At 44.1% G+C, this 12,209-nt stretch overlaps 2 long non-coding RNA genes across 2 annotated transcripts; one reads left to right on the plus strand and one right to left on the minus strand.

The window, feature by feature from the left end:
* Positions 1–361: 361 nt before the first annotated feature.
* LOC309350461 lies at positions 362–3,132 on the minus strand. Its single transcript, XR_014160400.1, has 3 exons — positions 2,997–3,132; positions 2,236–2,267; positions 362–1,231 (listed from the first exon to the last, which is right to left on the minus strand). It is a non-coding gene; the product is annotated as an uncharacterized lncRNA (long non-coding RNA).
* Positions 3,133–3,323: 191 nt separating this feature from the next.
* LOC309350494 lies at positions 3,324–11,998 on the plus strand. The gene is made up of 3 exons (XR_014160435.1): positions 3,324–3,555; positions 6,968–7,162; positions 11,894–11,998. It is a non-coding gene; the product is annotated as an uncharacterized lncRNA (long non-coding RNA).
* Positions 11,999–12,209: the final 211 nt, after the last annotated feature.

A 12,209-nucleotide genomic window follows, 5' to 3' on the forward strand; every position in this document is an offset into this window, starting at 1 on the left:
TTTATCAAGCAATATATAAACTTTACTAAACTAATAAACTAATAGGGAGGCTGCTGCTGCTGCTTGAAGAGGTGGCAAAGTTTATATACCACCTCATGGTAATCCCCACTCCCAAATATATAAAAAATTCTCCCAAGTATCTTTAGGGGTCCTTTTCACGCAATGCACATGAAATGTGAAGAAGAAGAAGAAGAAGAAGAAGAAGAAGAAGAAGAAGAAGAAGGCGAATGTATTGAATTTTACACATTTTTGTATGTAGCTTCTGCAATAAACACATTTATTTTGCAAAGCAATATATCTGAATGTCATGCTTTTTCTCTTTTGCATCAGTGCATTCTTATATACAATTTACTCCAGTTATATTGCATTTCTGTACCCGTTATTCAGCTGGAGAGTTGCATTGCAAAATTCAGAGATGTGTGAATTTCAGACGGTAGCTGCATTTTGTTTTGCGTTTTGTTTTTGAAAGTGCGAATTTGGTGGGTTCCTCCTTAAATGTGCATTTAATTGAATTTGTCCACCCTCCTCTAGTGAAGAGTGAGAAAAAAGAAATGGCATAAGGCACAATGGTGTCAAACTACTGCAGTGCATCCGTGCCATTTGCAATGCAACCGACAGACTTTAGGTTAAGGCGTCATGCAGTCCAAAGATTCTTCATGACCTCTTGACATTTATTTCACTGGTACCTTATTTTGAAGCTGCAGAGTGACTAGCTAGCCACCAGAGGGCTCTTATTGACAGCCCTGCTTTGGCAGCAGTTCTCGCACCCCCTTATTGAGGTTACCTTGTTTAGGCAGACATAAACAAGATAAAATAAGAGGGGGGGAGGGGTTGGGAACATGTGTTTGGGTGGAAGAACCAGTTTCTTCAAAATCAGGGGTGGGAAGACATCGGTGGATTCAAAAGACACGTGGTCACTGAGTTTCTAGGAAAGCAACGAAAACAAAGTCCAGTTTGAAATGAAAATGAAAATTTGTGTTTCAAATGTCACTTGGCAGCCAGAGTGTAAATAAGGTCTCTGTGGTCACAGCTTTCCAAAGCAAAGCAGGCTGTGTGGAGTAAATAGAAGTTTACGTGAAAAGCAAACGAAGAACCCAAATGTATCTTCACTATTGCTGGCAATCTATCTTGCTGGCAGTGGGGAGGTGATGGAGATTTTTTTGGGGGGTGGGTGTGTGGATAGATGAGAAAGAGAAGCAGCCCTTAAATTCCTCTCACCCAAATAGCCCATCTAATAATAATAATAATAATAATAATAATAATAATAATAATAAAAAGCCTGGAATAAGAAACGTGTTTATCAATTGAATTACATGTTCCCACTTTCACTTTAAGGAGGACAGACGAGAACAGACTGTTCTCAGGTAGGAAGGGACCGTTCTCTGGTCTCCTGTAACTGCACATAGAACAGGATGGAGAGAACGTGGCCTGCAAGGCATGCTGGGAAAGAAGCAGAGCCAATAATCCCTGTTAAAGAAACAAGTCACTGTCCTTCAATTTGCTGAGTCAGGATTGTCAGCTATAGCATTGGGTTTTGACTACCTTCTTGAGATGGGGTTTAAAATTTCTTTATTGACTAGCAAATGTTAAAGATGAAGTTCTTCAGGGGCATATAATCCAGACCACCGTGGACAAGGGTGGGGAGCCTCAGGCCTGGGGGGCAAAATGTGGCCCTCCAAGCCTCTCTCCTTGGCCCTCAGGTCTCTTCCCAAGCCACTCCCTAAGCCTGTTAAGCAGAACGGATCTAATTTACATAGAAATGAAAAACGTATGTGTATTAATGAAGGTTTGAAATGGAAAAGGGCTAAATATGCATTGCTAACATCTGAATGAGAAGCAACTTTACTTGCATTTGTTCAACTTTTGATTAGATAGCTCATTTTTAAATTGCTTTTGTACTATGCAGCCTACTTTATAATGCTGATGCTCAATTTACAAATGCATGATTTATCCCTGCTGTATGAAATATTGTAAAAGTTCCTGCAAATAACAACAACCAACTAAATGCTGGTCAGGGAGGCTGATGCTGTCAACTTTACAAGTGAAGAAGAAGTGTATGAACTCCACTGAATGGATAATTGAGAAGGTATTAAACATAAACGCAACCCTCTCAAACCTGGTTCTTCCTCTGGTCACCTACATAATTGGTCCCGGCAGCAGTGGCAGGTAATATATTTCTTGGATGCCGAATCTGCCGCCCCCTGTGGATCCTGGCACCTGAGGTGGCTGACTCACCTTGCCTCGTGGGTGTGCCAGCCCTGGTCATGCTACAGTGTGACAAAGAGACAAAACACAGGAAATAGCTTTAAACATTTATGGTATACTAGCGCAGAAAACACACACACCATTTTACAAAAAAGGATTAACAAAACCATGGGTTTAATCATGACTACTTCTGGCTCCAGCCTATAAAATTTTGTATGGAAATTCTAATTCACTCCCCAAACACCCCTCATTGAAATTGTAATATGGTGCCACAATAATTCATTCATTCATTCATTCATTCATTCATTCATTCATTCATTCATTCCCTGCCCATCTGGCTGAGTTTCCCCAGCAACTCTGGGTGGCTCCCAACAGAATATTATTATTATTAATAATAAAGCAATAAAATATCAGTCATTAAAAACTTCCCTAAACAGGGCTGCCTTCAGATGTCTTCTAAAAGTCAGATAGTTGTTTATTTCTTTGAAATCTGATGGGAGGGCATTCCACAGGATGAGAGCCACTACCGCGAAGGCCCTCTGCCTGGTTCCCTGTAACCTCACTTCTCGCAGTGAGGGAACCGCCAGAAGGCCCTCGGTGCTGGACCTCAGTGTCCAGGCTGAACAATGGGGGTGGAGACGCTCCTTCGGGTATACTAGGCCGAGGCCAGCTTCCACATTCTGGATTAGTTGTAGTTTCTGGGTCACCTGGAAAGGCAGCCCCATGTAGATCACATTGCAGTAGTCCAAGCGGGAGATACTAGAGCATGCACCACAATGGCTATGCTATACCTCCATGGTAGGTGAGGCGGTAATGCTCTGGATATCAATTTGTCAGGAATGAGCCAGCTCCTAGTGGAACTTTGCAGCCTGCGGCAGGTCAGGGACTTACATTTGACACAGGCTGAGCAAAGAACACAGCAGTCAATGGTGACTCCTCCAGACATTGGAATGCCAGTTGCCATGGGAACAACTGAGAGCGGGCTGGAACACAGCCAAAGCTCTCAGGAAGCTCAAACAGGCATGAAGAGACATGGAGACAGTCTGTCAGAGCAGGAAGAGGCTGGAGCTAATCCAATAAGTACGAAGAGTTGGTGAATGGGAGGGCTGCTTAGATAGGAAGCAGAACAAGAGACCCAAGGGGAGACAGTTCAATATATTCTGTAGAACCTGGAAGAAGTCTTCAGAAGGGTCATCTTGAGTGATAATGCTGGCGGCTGCATTAGAGCCATCCGGAGCTAGCTGTTTGTTTTTGCAATAAATTCTCCTTTTAAATTACCTACACTCACTGCATTATCAAGCTGGGAACCTGGACTCCTGACACAGTTGCTGGAAGTCACAGGAGGGGAGAGTGCTGTTGTGCTCAGGTTCGGCTGAAGGGTTTCTTACTACCATCTTGTTGGCCACTGTGAGAACTGGATGCTGGACTAGGTGGGACACTGCCCTGATTCAGCAGCCTCCTCTTATGTTGTTTTCCAGGAAGGGAACATGTGAGTTGGCAATGGGGGGAATTTGGGAGGTGCACAATGTTGTTGTGGGTGCCTTTCCTCCTCCCCAAATGAACGCCCCACTCCAAGTGAGAGATAACCAGAGCATGCACCACTCTGGTGAGACAGTGCGCAGGCAGGTAGGGTCTCAGCCTGCGTACCAGATGGAGCTGGTAGACAGCTGCCCTGGACACAGAATTGACCTGCACCTCCATGGACAACTGTGAGTCCAGAATGACTCCCAGGCTGTGCACCTGGTCCTTCGGGGCACAGTTACCCCATTCAGGACCAGGGTGTCCCCCACACCCTCTGTCCTCCCAAAACAGAACAGGCACTGCGTAGATAGTAAGAATGTTGCCAGAAAGGAATATTTCTGGACTCCTGAACTTCAAAATACCAGCGCACAAGTTGTTTACAAGATGTTAACTATGACGATAATGGGCAACAGATGGAGAAAGAACATCCTGCATATAATTTGATGTTAGACATATAGGAAGATTATTGGTTGAACACGTGGCAGAAAGTTTGGCAGGAGCAATGGCAAATTGTGGCTGGCCCCACATGTGGAGAAGGAAATTAAGCTTTAAGGTACACATTACAGAGAGGAAAGGGAAGCTTTGGATTTCTAAACCAAGAGACGTGGAGAGGTCTGGGGCGCCATTTAGGGAGGGTAACAGGGGCCGCTCTCTCCCGCATGTGATTATTCCTCTACAGCACCTATTATCATAGTCCATTTTGAATTATGGTGCTGGAGGAGACTCTTGAGAGTGCCATGGACTGCATGAAGATCAAACTGATCCATTCTGAAGGAAATCAGCCCTGAGTGCTCACTGGAAGGACAGATCCTGAAGCTGAGGCTCCAATACTTTGGCCACCTCATGAGAAGAGAAGACTCCCTGGAAAAGACCCTGATGTTGGGAAAGATGGAGGACACAAGGAGAAGGGGACGACAGAGGACGAGATGGTTGGACAGTGTTCTCGAAGCTACCAGCATGAGTTTGACCAAACTGCGGGAGACAGTGGAAGACAGGAGTGCCTGGCGTGCTCTGGTCCATGGGGTCATGAAGAGCCGGACATGACTAAACGACTAAACAACAACAAAATCTCAGTCAAACTCTGTAGAGGAATAGCTTGGAATAGTGATTCCTGAAGTCTAAACAAAACTGCAAAATCCTATGAGGGTAACATTGAATGCGTGATACGGAACCTACTTGGCGTCTGCAGTATGTTGATGCATTGACTACAATAGGCTATGTTGTCATGTTAGGTTCCAATGCTCTCTGCAATTCCCTTGTTTTCATTTTGCAGGTAGAGGAAACTCCCCAATACAGGTTTGGATATGCTCCTTCCCACCTGTGTGCTGAGGGAGATCACTCAACATCAGTTTTTTTAAAAAGAGAAAAACAGATGCAAGGAACCCAGATTGAACCAGGGCTATCATGGTATTGGGAGAAGGAAACTTTTGGCTTTCCAATTGTGCTCCTGCCCCCCTCTACTAGCGAAACAACATGGATAAAGGGTTAACTCCCTCCTCCACCAGTGCCCCTCTGGTGCAGCAGCTTTTGAGCCTGAAAAAATACTTTGCAAGTTCAGTGTTGCTTACATTGACTAGCTGGTTTTCATATGGGGGACGATCCTAGTCTTACCTGGAGATACTGGGGATTGAACCTGATACTTTCTGCATGCAAAACAGGTATCAGGAGAGGAGTAGGCAGGAAAGGTGACAACAATCATGAATATACCAAGATAGATAGATACTGGCTTGACCTAGGTTGATATTGTTGTCGTGAGGTATCTGAAAAAAACCACAGCCAATTCTTCTTAAAAAACAAATTACTTTTTAAAAGCAATTTAATTATTGGATATTGTATATCCAGTGGATGGGCATGTGAATCTGCCCCCCGCACAGGAAATACATTTGCTGTCCCCTCCATCCACCAACCAAACCCTGATAAGGCATCTTGAGGTAGTTGGTGGACAGGATTTTGGGAAGCAATAGAGATAGATAGGCCCATCCCTGAAGTGTTCAGGTCCTAAGTACACTGGAAAGCATAATATATAATTGCACACACAAGTCTGTGAATTACGGAAGTTCCTCGTATGGCCTGATGACTGAGTGCCGTTTAGCCCATTTTAGTCAAGTGACTTTTATTTCTCTGTGGAAAATGCAACAACAGCAATACTCAATGGAAACAGTTATTGTGGAAAGTAGTTTTAAATGGCCTTCAGGTGGACATCTTATGACGTGTTGTGCAATCTCGAAAGATGAAGACTGGGTTCTCAAACTGGGGTGTGGGCATATGGCAGCTATAGGAATTTGTGAGAATTACATTCTAGAGAAAGAAAGTGTTCTGTGGCAGGCAGTGCTTTCGTTCTACTGAGAAACTGCTTGGTTCTTAAAACCAGGGCCGGCCCTCAGGCAAGACAAGGTGAGGCGGCTGCCTCAGGCATCAGGTCCACAGGGGCAGCAGATCCAGATGTAGCTATTTACTCCCCGCTTGTTCCTGATGTAGGTCTTCACCCTTCTACCCTGGCAGGGAGGCGGGTGCCATTTTGCGGTTTGCCTCAGGTGTCAAAATGTCTTAGGCCGGCTCCGCTTAAAACTATATTGACAAATAGTTCATGACACGTTAAACTCCTTCTGTTTATTAAGACTTCAAGTGGGAGGCTGCAGAACTGAATGCTCTCCTGTATGTATATATGCAGGCATGAATGTGTGTGAGAGTGTGTGTATGAGTGTGCATATATGTATAATAAAAACAGCACCTTTCTGCACATAGAAAACTAGATGCTTGTCACATAGCTTGGTGTTGCATACAGTGGTGCCTTGGGTTACATACGCTTCAGGTTACAGACTCTGCTAACCCAGAAATATTACCTCGGGTTAAGAACTTTGCTTCAGGATGAGAACAGAAATTGTGCTCCGGTGGTGCGGCAGCAGTGGGAGGCCCCATTAGCTAAAGTGGTGCTTCAGGTTAAGAACAGTTTCAAGTTAAGAATGGACCTCCAGAACGAATTAAATATGTAACCAGAGGTACCACTGTATAGGGATTGATGAATTTGCCAGTTCGATTTCTCTTAGGAAAAGTACAAATGGGGGCCTCTGTAAAGGAGGACATGTGGATCTTGGCCCATTTAACGTTGGCTCCCAAAGTCAGAATTTTTTTTCACTTGTGCAAATATTTCTGAGCTATGGGGCTCATGCGAAATTCAGGCTTCTTGTCCTGCCCAACTGTTTTTCATGTTTTCATCTACTCATTATAACCACAGCAAGAGGAGGAAGACACAGAACATTCCTGATGTCTTTCCAGCAGTCTAGTGGAAAGACGTTCCTGGGTGTCTTCTTGGAATTTATCTGTGAGTGGAAACATCATCAGTGGCATCTCACCACAATGCAAAGGAAGTCTGAACACCTCCCAGAAATAAACCTATGATTTCATTGGGACAGCCTTACTGACCCATGGCCACAAGGTAAACATTGCGTCTCAAACACTCACCGGAACTTATGGTTACTGGGCATTGAAAACATTTTTTTCAGTAGATTTCACAATAATAATAAAAAAAGGACATCTTCATTTAGTTTACATAGCTGGAATTCTTATTGTCCAAGCATATGAGAGACTGCTTTCATACTGCATTGATCCAATTCATTGGACATGACCCAGCTAACTTTTGGGGGACTTTCAATGCAATCCTATAAAGCAAGCCTGACCGAGTTCAATGGAGCTTACTCCTTGGTAAGCAAGCCTAGGATTGCAGTCCGAAAAACATGCTTACATATCTCTCAATAAGCCACAATGAAGGAAACCTTCTAACGGATAGTTGTGTTGTTCTGCTGCAACAAAAATAGCAACTTAAAGCATGTGGAAGGTCTCGGACCTGGAGACAGAATGTACCTCTCTTGGGAATGGGTTCTAGTTCATGAAAGCTGTGTTGAAGTAAAGCAACATTTTTTTCTATTAGTCTCTAAAATGTCACATGACTTCTTGTTGCCGCTGTTAACTACTCATGAATCACCAACCAAAAATGGCTCTTTCATTTGCCTGTTTGTATATAGGAACCTGCTTTTACACCACGGCAGACTGTTTTGGCCACCCAGCTGGGATGTATTAAAATGTTGGTGGTGTATAAATATTTTTTAAAATAACAATAGAACAAAATGAAAGACTAGTATTTGTGATATTTTGGTTATTGATGCAGGCTGGAACTAGATGTAAAGTAATGCCATCATGTTCTGCATTTCTCTGCCACACTGTTGGTTGCTGTTGGAGAGGAGGGTTGGGCACTATATCATGTGTTTCCTTACGTGCACATTTAGGAAGAGCAGAGCGTAAATACAGAGCTGCCATTTTGGTTGCCAGCCCTGTGAGCAGTGTCAGCACCCAGTTCTAGCTATAGCTGCGGGTTCCTTTTTATGGGATAAGCTGTAGGTATTTTTTATGGACATCCTTGTCATTTTGTGCCTCAGGGTTCAGCCATCGCTCGGTTACTTTCACAAACTTTTTAAAAGAATCTTCTGTCACCCTTCAAAAAGTAAAGTGAAAATAAACCCCAACAACACGTCATGGTGTGTCCATGCTTTCCAACCCTGAGGTGAGCCTTGCTTGTTGTCTTTTCCTAGGCTGAGGCTGGGCTACACTGGAACATTTGGATAAATGCCTCCCAGCTATGTCTGGAAAGTGCCTTTCGCATGTTCGTTCTGTATCACTTTACGCCGCATTGTGTGACAGACATTTCCCCAAGCAATGCTTGTGCTGTGAGGTCATTCGTAATTATTAATCAATATTTGAAGGAGGTGCTTTTCTTGTCTCTAGCAACCTCAGAATGTACCTTTCACCACACCAGTACAGTGGTACCTCAGGTTACATACGCTTCAGGTTACATACGCTTCAGGTTACAGACTCCGCTAACCCCGAAATAGTACCTCAGGTTAAGAACTTTGCTTCAGGGTGAGAACAGAAATCGTGCTCTGGTGGTGCAGCGGCAGCAGGAGGCCCCATTAGCTAAAGTGGTGCTTCAGGTTAAGAACAGTTTCAGGTTAAGAACGGACCTCCGGAACGAATTAAGTACTTAACCCGAGGTACCACTGTATTTCCTTGCTCTGCCAGAGTTGCTAATATGTCTCTGCTGTGATTTTATTTTTATTCTTTTTTGTAACACATTTTCGTGAGGAGGAAGGAGCTGTGATGCTTCACTTTGCACCATGCCAGCTGACGGTACCTCTGGCACAGATCTCTGCATGAGTTGACCTGCACAACCAAGACTCCAGCTCTTGTAAAAGCCTACACAGTGTGTATAGACAAGTGTGCTCATAGGCTGTCTCAGTTAAGATACCTGTGCACAACAACATAGAACAACAATAGTAACAATATAGAATAATAATATAGAAATGGATGCATTCCTCCAGAACACACTCTGCTTTTGAAATCTGCAGCCTTTTAAACCCGATACAGTTTCAAAAGAACTTAATTCGTTCTGGAGGTCCGTTCTTAACCTGAAACTGTTCTTAACCTGAGGTACCACTTTAGCTAATGGGGCCTCCTGTTGCTGCCACGCCGCTGCCATGGAATTTCTGTTCTCATCCTGAAGCAAAGTTCTTAACCTGAAGTACTGTTTCTGGGTTAACGGAGTCTGTGACCTGAAGCATCTGTAACCTGAAGCGTCTGCAACCCGAGGTACCACTGTAATTCAGAGTCAAACATGCAGTCTCTTCCTGATGCTAATTGTGGTTAAGCGATTTCTACCTATGCCAAGCCAAGATGTCCACAAACTGAGCAGACAAGCAAAACCACCAGTGGGTGAGGCACTGATTAGGAGCCACATGACAATGGCTTGCCTCGGTTTCTGTTTGCAGCGTCTGCTTCCTAGCCCCCATGATAAGAAAGCGCATGGAACTGCTTCCCAGATGCAAACTGTGGTTCCTGTGTGTATGTCTGAGTGCAGGCCCTTGTAAACATACCCTAATCTTGCCTGCCCACTCCTGCCTCAAAGGCAGGACTTTCGGTAAGGGCAATGGCAATTAAAAAACCCTACATGTCTCGAATACAATTACACGGTTAGCTTCTTTTTATTTATTCGATGTGTCTGTGTTGGCTTCTTGCTCTGGGGAGAGGAGGCGGGGGTGCTCATTGTGACAGTAAATTGTTGCAATAAAAACAAGAAAAATGAAGCCCCAGACCTAAGTATGATGTAACACAAGGCTTCATTGTTCTTGGACTTTGTTTTCCCACATGTGCACATTTATGAAGGTCGTGCCCTCTGCTATCAACCCCGGCAGAAGTCAAAACACTTGGCTTTCTAAGTTGAGGGTTGGCTCAAGACGTTGAGACATTGGAAGCTGTTGCAGCCTCACACAATTTTGGAGGTGGGTTCTTCTTCTTCTTCTTCTTCTTCTTCTTCTTCTTCTTCTTCTTCTTCTTCTTCTTCTTCTTCTTCTTCTTTTATAGACTACTCATCATCATGACAGAAACTTCAGCGTTGGTTTCCAACATATAAAATAAATTGATTACAGTGTAGTTGTTGGGGCAGGGAAGGGGAATCTGCTACCCTCAAGATGTTGCTTGATCATTGGCCATCAAGAGGCTGATGGGCTTGGAATATATAAAAATCTGGAGATTTCCGAATTTTGGACTGGGATTGGAGAAACCAAGGTTCAAATCCTCACTGAGCTATGAAACCAAGAAAAGACACATCATCCTCATCCTCAAATTTTTTTATTTACATGCCTCCCACAATCTGACTGGGTTCCCCCAGTCAATCTGGACAGCTTCCAACAAATTAAAACACAATACGACATCAAACATTGAAAACTTCCTTAAACAGGGCTGCTTTCAGATGTCTTCTAAGTCAGATAGTTGTTTATTTCCTTGACATCTGATGGGAGGGCGTTCCATAGGGCGGGTGCCACTAATGAGAAGGCCCTCTGCCTGCTTCCCTGTAACCTCACTTCTTGCAGTGAGGGAACCGCCAGAAGGCCCTTGGAGCTGGACCTGAACGATGGGGGTGGAGACGCTCCTTCAGGTATACTAGACTGAGGCCATTTAGGGCTTTAAAGGTCAGCACCAACACTTTGAATTGTACTTGGAAACATACTGGGAGCCAATGTAGGCCTTTCAGGACCAGTGTTATGTGGTCTTGGCGGCCGCTCCCAGTTACCAATCTAGCTGCTGCATTCTGGATTAGTTGTAGTTTCTGGGTCACCTTGAAAGGTAGCTCCACGTAGAGCACATTGCCGAAGTCCAAGTGGGAGATACCTAGACCATGCACCACAATGGCTGTGCTGTAACTCCATGGTAGGCGAGGCGGTAATGCTTCTGAATACTAGTTGCTGGAAGCCACAGGAGGGGAGAGTGCTGTTGTGCTCAGGTTCTGCTGAAGGGTTTCTTACTACCATCTTGTTGGCCACTGTGAGAACTGGATGCTGGACTAGGTGGGACACTGCCCTGATTCACCAGGCTCCTCTTATGTTGTTTCCCAGGAAGGGAACACATGCATTGACAAAGGGGGAAATTTGGGAGGCGTACAATGTTGTTGTGGATGCCTTTCCTCCTCCCCAAATGAGTGCTCAGGTTATTACCATTATGCAGAAAATGTCTGTTGTGCCCTAAATCGAAGGCTGCCAGGTTTCTAAAACAGAGTTACTGTATTTGCACACTGTGGAATCATTCTCTCTGTCTGTGTTTTAAGCTTGCTTAGGAAATTGTTGTTAAGAAATATGTCTCTTTGGTGGAATGTAATTAGCATTGCTTTCTTCCTGCTATGAGCTATAATTCTGTGAGTAACTGGAAGCAAAAAAAATAAAAAAAATAAAATTGAGGTTATTCTGAGCCATGGTTTATGCATTTCAAATAATTTGTAAAGTTAGATTTGTAGCAGTAGATGAAGAAGGGGGTGTGCGGAAAAGCCCAGCAGACGTCTCTTTCACTTCCTGTTTAAGTCCGTGGTCTGGGGAGGAGTGCCACAGCCTCTAATGACAGTTGGTTCACTGGAAGAAATTGGTTTCTTCCACAATCTATAAATGTGATTTTAGGGAGATTAAACAGGGCATCACAACATGCATAGACTTTTGTACTGCAATCTTTGGCTTGACATGAACTGGGTAACTCAGATTCTGATCATGAGTAATTTGTGATGCTTGTACCAATAACTTCATTTATTCAGAAACACTTTAATATTATTATTCAAGGATTTTTTTTTCTCCAGCTGGGACTCACCAGAACTCAGTTCCAGCACCTCTCAGATGAGTGCCATTGCCATTACAGTCATACCTTGGAAGCCGAATATCTTGGCTCCCAAACAAATCGGCTCCCAAACAATTGAAACCTGGAAGTGGGTGTTCCAGTTTTTGAATGATTACCGGAATCCGAACATCTGGTGCGGCTTCCAATTGGCTGCAGGACGCTCCTGCTGCCAATCAGAAGCCACGCTTTGGTTTTTGAACAGTTCCGGGAGTCAAAAGGACTCTCGGAATGCGTTCTGTTTGAAAACCAAGGTACCACTATACAAGAGAACAAGGGGG

The sequence above is a fragment of the Podarcis erhardii genome (genome assembly GCF_964252035.2).
Source record: "Podarcis erhardii genome assembly, chromosome: 9".
NCBI lineage: Eukaryota > Metazoa > Chordata > Lepidosauria > Squamata > Lacertidae > Podarcis > Podarcis erhardii.